Source organism: Natrix helvetica (genome assembly GCF_964273705.1).
Source record: "Natrix helvetica genome assembly, chromosome: 4".
Classification (NCBI taxonomy): domain Eukaryota; kingdom Metazoa; phylum Chordata; class Lepidosauria; order Squamata; family Natricidae; genus Natrix; species Natrix helvetica.
This window is the reverse complement of record NC_138550.1, coordinates 137,009,429-137,017,221: the sequence shown is the minus strand read 5'-3', so window position 1 is coordinate 137,017,221 and position 7,793 is coordinate 137,009,429. Positions and strand designations below refer to the sequence as shown.

General features: G+C 35.3%; 1 long non-coding RNA gene across 1 annotated transcript; it reads left to right on the top strand.

Annotated features, from left to right (window-relative positions):
• Positions 1 to 256: 256 nt before the first annotated feature.
• On the top strand, positions 257 to 3,623 carry LOC309391723. The gene is made up of 3 exons (XR_014175322.1): positions 257 to 335; positions 2,676 to 2,935; positions 3,560 to 3,623. It is a non-coding gene; the product is annotated as an uncharacterized lncRNA (long non-coding RNA).
• Positions 3,624 to 7,793: the final 4,170 nt, after the last annotated feature.

Here is a 7,793-nt window from a genome sequence, read left to right as displayed (position 1 = left end):
AAAGAACCTTTCAAGGTTGAATAAAAGAAATGGTGCAGGGTCCCTGGGAGAGGGAAGTGATCATCATTTTCACCTTCAACTCTTCTTTGATGTGGCAGAGTCAATTTTTAATCAGCAGCCATCAGACTGGGCTTCATTTCGCCTTACAAAGTCCTATTACGCTGCCACTTTCTGGAAGGAGGTGATAAGGACAACGCTCTTCTTTTTCTGTTCATAGAGCCCTGCATATGATGAGTCCCTTTGGAGAGGCTTGATAAAAAAAAATGACAGAGTATGTAGGGGAAAAGGTCACTCTTTCTCTGCCAGAATTAACTCTTCAAGACAACAAACTTGAAGTGAGTGCATTTGTTTTCAGCAACCGGGATGTTCTGAATGGGAGGTGTAGCTCTGATGAGGAATAGGTTAAACCAACTATAGTTTAGGGAATGTAATTGAAACTCAGAAGTGTCTGTTAGGGAAGGAAGGATCAGGAATATTTTTTTTAAAAAGGATAGATTTTATGTCAGCCAATCTCTTTTGGATCAGAGCATGCTAGTTTGGGGACTCACCCAGGATTCTTCATCATTAGTAAGTCATAATATGTAAGCTGAAATTGTAAATATTGCTACTGAAGTATAAATGAACACATTTCAAAATGAAAATATCTTTCACCCAGTTGTTTTATCCTTCCTAGATTATAATTTCCATAATACCCAGGACATTGTAATCCTAATATCTGGAGAGCGGTTTGAAGAAGACGGAAATGTAACATTACAAAAACACTTTATCAATACTTTATACTGGATCGTAAGTGCGGATACAGAATATAATGATCCCCAAAATAACAATTTTAAAAATATATTTAAAAGTTTTCATTTTTTTAAAAAAAAAGGACTTCAACAACCTCCTTGACTGAAATACTGATGTATATCAATATAAAATGAATAAAAGAACAAAAATGAGTGAGAGGACGAGAAGGACAGAGGTCTTCTATATAACTTTTGGCATCTTCTGTCTTCATTCAGATTGCATAAACAGTTATATTTTGCTTTAAAACATTTTCTCTCTTCCCCCCATCCCCAAATTTCCAGTGAATATTTCGTATTGATTTTTTTATTATCACATTTCAATAATAGCATTGTGAACCGCATCAAGACATAATTGTATGGAAGCAATAGAGAAAAATCCCAAACATATATACAATATTTTGTAAAAGCTTTATAACCTTTTAGTATCGTTTATTGTAGACAGTAGTCTTAATTGCCTGCTGGAAATGGATGAGTTCTGGGAATTATTTGATAAAATAATGTTCCCAGTCTCCATCGTCACATTCCTTGATATAATCTCATTAAAAATACCGGGGCACTAGGTGAGGGAATATATAGGGATGCTAAGTGCATTTTAAACAGCAGCATCTAAACTGATGACCTAGTTATTATGGAACAAAGCATCAGAAGATAGATTTTCATGCTAAAATAAATCAGATTTCTTTCTCAAGTAATATTACAATTATTAACATAGTTTTGGTTATTTCCTTTTCCTAAGGGGGGGGATGATTTTTTTAGCCATCTAAATATTGATTTGTTATTTTGGGGCATAAGGTGTGTGTGTGTGTGTGTGTGTGTGTGTGTGTGAAAATATTTATTTTCCAGAGGACCACACAAGTTTACAAAAAGCTTGCTTTCATTTGCTATAATTACTCCAAAGAGATGGAGAAAATGTATGCCAAATCCTCTTCCTCCCTCTGTCTCTGTCTCTGTCTCTGTCTCTGTCTCTCTCTGTGTGTGTGTGTGTGTGAGAGAGAGAGAGAGAGAGAGAGGGAGGGAGGGAGGGAGGGAGGGAGGGAGGGAGAGAGAGAGAGAGAGAGAGAGAGAGAAGAGAGAGAGAGAGAGAGAGAGAGAGAGAGAGAGAGAGAGAGAGAGTCTTACTTGTAACAGAAATGCAAGCTATGTTAAAAATATAATTCTCTGGAGAATATATACTCATCACCCAGCCAAATAAGCAGGGAAAGTCATGCTGAGTCCAACATATGAAATAATTAGATTTTTATACAATTGAATTTCCTGTTATAAATTGCAAGAGATCCTTCTGTAAAAGCTAAAGGGAGTATATAGCATGGTATAGATCATGTTCTATTGATCATCTTCTACAAAGGTCCTTTGAAATTAAAATGCTCCCCTGTTTAATTATCAATGGGATCAAACAAAATCTCAGAGCTTGCCATAGTTCATATCAGTACAATAAGTAATGCTAATTTACCTGCTTAGATTTTTTTTTCCTCTTTAAAAGTTGATCACTGAAATTTATGAAAAGAAAATTGTCCCCTGGTGGTTATGAAGGATGTAGCAATTATTTATACAGAGAATCCTCTTAGTATTTTAGCAAGAGGTCATGACTCAAGTTGTAATCTTTGTGTATATTATTTGAATAAGAATAAACTTGGTGGGACTTATTTCTTAGTAAGTATGCATATGATTAAGCTGTCAACTCACTTGTATTGTTGATTCTTTTTGTGCATGTGTCTATGCGAACAAAAACTACTTTCAATTCACCATGTCTTAACTCATAAAGTATTTACATGGTTGCAAATGTTCTTTGTATTATGAGAGGCTGTAGCGGCATTGTTGTCGTGAATGCTGCCATATTTGTGCTTCAGGAATAGCATTATTTTCTCCTCCTGTGCATCTCCGCATTAGGCAACATGGCACAACCTTCTCTGGAGAGAAAGAACTTCCATGTGGCAATATCTCCAGATAGGGATTTGAACAATTGAAAGCCATTTACCATATAAATCTCTTGGAAACCTGCGTACCAGATGTGGTATTCTGCCGGTTCACTCCAGTTCACACAAACTGGTAGGAGGCTCAGCGCACTGACCCAGATGTCATCATGGACGCTCTGCGCATGTGCAGAAGGGCCACACGCGAGCACTCCCAGTTCCAAACCGGAAGCGAAAGTAAGAGGATTTCATGCCTGCTGTATAATGTATATTCTCAGGTCAAAAAAATAGAGGGATAATATGGTGTTGCAGAGACTTTCCACATGAATGTCAGATGATATGACCCATAAGGACGCACTGGAGCTACTCCAATTTCTGGAGATTTCCACAGGATTACCATATCTTTGCAAATAATAAAGAATCTTGTAGCATCTTTTCTAACTAACAAATTTTACTAACTTTGCAGCAAAAGCCAAAGTTCACTTCATCAGATATTATTGTTCATTAGAAAAGGTGCTACTAGGCTCTTTCCTCTTTCCTGTTTCCTGATATTCCTCTTTCCTGTTATCATATACTAAAAAATCTCTTTTCCTACAAAAATATTGCACCAGATCACTAGTTAATTTTTTCAGCAACTATTTCCCCACATTTATCCCTTGTGAAAAAGGGTTAGGGTTAGGGTTAGGGTTGAAGGGAAATAAGTGTAATGGTTGAAATGAAAAGATCCGGAAAAAATGGTAACAATCTAGCTTTACAAATACCAGCTTTGAGCAAATATTAATTGAAAGACCCAATTTACTCAATGTCATGCAAGAGACGTTCTGCTTGTATAAAATGGGTATATCTTCTGTCCTCCACAAGCCACAGTTCTAACTTGCCTTCGAGAAGATGCCCAACTCGCTAGAGGGTGAAAGTGTGAATGCAGTGATGGTAAGGATCATTTTACCAATATACATCTATTCTATTTAATTCACTGATTTCAAGTACAGATTACCAATGTAATACATTCTTGATTTACCTTTTAATTTAAAACCCATAGAAGGAAATAATAATCTAAATTAACAGGCAAATACTCTTGATCAGAAAAGTGACCTCTAGTTGAGCCTCAGATCCAGATCAAAGTTTGTTTTTAACTGCTAAAAATCTAAATATTTTGGTCAATGATACAGAAATAATATTTCTCCCATATAACAATGAATAATGAATAAGAGGAATAATTAATTCCTCTGAGATCTGCTAAATATTTCCTTATAATTGATAATGACTTCTTCATAGTTCATTATATAGTGATAATATTTTATTATGTATCTCTGAACCCCATACTTGGATTCTGGCTTTGATGCATCTGATTAAGATCTTTGTTCAAATGCAGGATACTCTGTTAAGTGATCTAAGTTGGAATTGATGCCCATATGTTAAAATTTATTTATTCATATATTTCGATTATCTTTTTAATATATGTATTGGATTTATTAATTATTTAGGAATTCTTATCCCAAACAATAGTTTTCAAACAATTATAATGAATATGAACAGGCATTTTAAAATGGTTTCTCTGGACATTGATAGATAAGAGACATTAACTCTTACCCTTTGGGATAGGATAAATACTATTAAAATGAAAGTAGTTCCTGGGATACCTTATATTTTTCATAGAATTACTATAAACATATCCAGAAAATGTTTTCAAAAATTCAGTACACGGTTCTATAGATTTTTTGTGGTTCTGTCTTCCTAGGTTCTGAAAATATTGTTGAGAAAAGATATTATTGTCAGTTGGATTTGGAGGTTTCAGTATTTGAATGTTATATTATGCAGACATTTTGAGCAGTACCAAATTCTGAATATTTTCATTCAATTCAAATTCTAGACATTTTTGGAATAGTCATATAACATCTTTAGTTAATTGAAGAGCTTTAGGTACAAAACTCCACAACAAATTTGTATTCCTATTACAAATTTGTTACTATTATGGCAATTTGAAAACAGAAGGCTATTACCTCTGGAATAATTAATTTTGATCCATTTTCCCTTGCTAAATTAATGTTATGGGATAGTCCAGAGTTTAAAAAATGATTAAAAATGGATTTATGAAAGATCAGGGTGGATATTAGGATTTTTAACTTTAGATCAATTTAGAAGTGTTAATGATAAGGTTTTATCATTTTTTTGTATTAAGGGATAAATTCTAATTGTCAGTTGACAGTCACTGGTAGTATTTAGAGTTTTAACATTTATTGACTTCTTGGTTTGGACTTCAGGAGCATGGTGGTGTGTGTAGTTAGAAAACTGGACTGCTAACTGGCAGTTGTGCTTGAGACCCTGTTGTTGCCGTATGGCAGGATGAGCTCCCATCATTCATTCCAGATCCTGCTTACCCAGAATCAGTGAGTTACTGTGAGTAGATAGATGAATACCACTTTGGTGGTCAACTTAATGTTCCCAAACAGGCATCCCCTGGGCAACAGTGATATCACCAATAAAATCCTTTCAACCCCGAAGCATCTTGGTGCTTCTGATATGAAAGGAATGACATTTGGACTTCTACCATTTTTAATCTTCTAAATTAATAGAAAGGATTGTTACATTTTATGAGCCTAAAAAGCTCATGGTTTGTATAAATATCTGCTATCAATAAATCATTTTAATATGCAATGCTAAATGCTGAATGGAATAAAGAACTAGATATTTCCATTTTATCTAAACAATGGGGAAATATTTTAATCTTAATGCTAACATCCTTACTTGATCTCAGATTATAGTTTATGCAACCACAAAAAATAATTTGGACTTATTGGATCCCTATGGAGTTTGTATAGAAAAAGGAAAGAATAAATCATTGTTTTGGAAATGCAACCAAAATAACACTTTATGTTTTTACTTTGTCTTAAAGTTATGTTCTTGGAAAAAAATAATTATGTATATTAATTTGATCAAGGGGGAAAATTAATATTTTCAGATGCACACATTCTTTTTGAACTATATACCTATCCCATAAAAATTAACCGATGGAGAATGGAATTGTATTCTCCATGCCCTGATTATTGCCAAAAGATAGTTCTTCAACTTTGAAAAAACACATTTATAGTCCCAATAGACTAAAGACCTGATGCTACATGTGGCGTATAAATCAGTTGCCTATAGATGTATATAGGTGATTATTAAGAAACATGTTACAGACTAGCAATGAGGACTTTGGAAAAGATATTCAGATGCTGTGAGTTTATTCCTGTAAAGATCATAATGAGACGTGCACTATGAAAGCAAAAGAAGCAAGATAGAAAGAGTAATTGGATTTTGGTGATGGAGAAAACACCTGGAAATACCATGGAGAGCAAATGAAACAAAGCAAAACAAAAATGGATCATCCAAACAAATCAACCCAGAATTCTGAGCTGAGTCACACATGACTAGGCTGAAATTACTATATTTTGGACATATTATGTAAAGACCTAGCTCTCTCGAGTTGTCTACAGTGCTGGCAAAGGGGAAGGAAAAGGAGAGAGCAACTAGAATAGCACAACACAGTTGGAAGGGACCTTGGAGGTCTTCTAGTCCAACCTCCTGCTTAGGCAAGAAACCCTACATCACTTCAGACAAATGGCTATCTTCTTAAAAACTTCCAGTGTTGGAGCGTTCACAACTTCTGGAGGCAAGTTGTTCCCTGATTACAATACAATACAATACAATAGTAGAGTTGGAAGGGACCTTGGAGGTCTTCTAGTCCAACCCCCTGCCTAGGCAGGAAACCCTATACCGTTTCAGACAAATAGCTATCCAACATCTTCTTAAAGACTTCCAGTGTTGGGGCATCCACAACTTCTGGAGGCAAGCTGTTCCACTGATTAATTGTTCTCACTGTCAGGAAATTTCTCCTCAGTTCTAAGTTGCTTCTCTCCTTGATTAGTTTCCACCCATTGCTTCTTGTTCTACCCTCAGGTGCTTTGGAGAATAGTTTGACTCCCTCTTCTTTGTGGCAACCTCTGAGATATTGGAATAATGCTATCATGTCTCCCCTAGTCCTTCTTTCTCTTAAGCTAAACATACCCAGTTCCTGCAACCGCTCTTCATATGTTTTAGTCTCCAGTCCCCTAATCATCTTTGTTGCTCTTCTCTGCACTCTTTCTAGAGTCTCCACATCTTTTTTACATCGTGGCGACCAGAACTGAATGCAGTATTCCAAGTGTGGCCTTACCAAGGCATTATAAAGTGGTATTAACACTTCACGTGATCTTGATTCTATCCCTCTGTTGATGCAGCCTAGAACTGTGTTGGCTTTTTTGGCAGCTGCTGCACACTGCTGGCTCATATTTAAATGGTTGTCTACTAGGACTCCAAGATCCCTTTCACAGTTACTACTACTGAGTAAGGTATCACCTATACTGTACCTGTGCATTCCGTTTTTGTTGCCTAAATGTAGAACCTTACTCTTTTCACCATTGAATTTCATTTTATTAGATAGTGCCCAATGTTCAAGTTTGTCAAGATCCTTCTGTATCTTAAGCCTATCTTCTGGAGTGTTGGCTATTCCTGCCAGCTTGGTATCATCTGCAAATTTGAGCAAGGTGTAGCACTAGTAGCAAGGTGGATGTATTCAATTACTAGAGTGACCTGAAGGACCACATTGGCAAAGGATCTTGCTGGAGAAAATCTGTCTATGTTGTCACAAAAAATCAACAGTGCCTTCTTGTACATAATCATAGGCATATTTTGTTCTTTTGTATTTGTTCTTTCTTGTTATTTTATACATTTTTCTTTTTTTATGTCAGTTAAAAAAGAGGAGAAGGAGATGATAATGATTTAAGATAATTTAATAGCGGCACAAAGATTATGGACTTACTTCATCAGAGAAGTTTCTTGTTTCCTTCCTGCTCTTTTGATGCTCATAAAAATTATTCCTGAAAATATATTAAGGTATGTAAGTTTCTGCTGATCTATCACCGATCAGCAACATTTTATGTCTTGTTAGGCTGATGTTATGGAGTACATCATAACATAACATAGATCTCTTCAATATTTCATTAGCTATCGCATACATTTAGTTATTAAAAGACAGGATAGAATCAGTTTAATAAATGATTACATACACTGTATT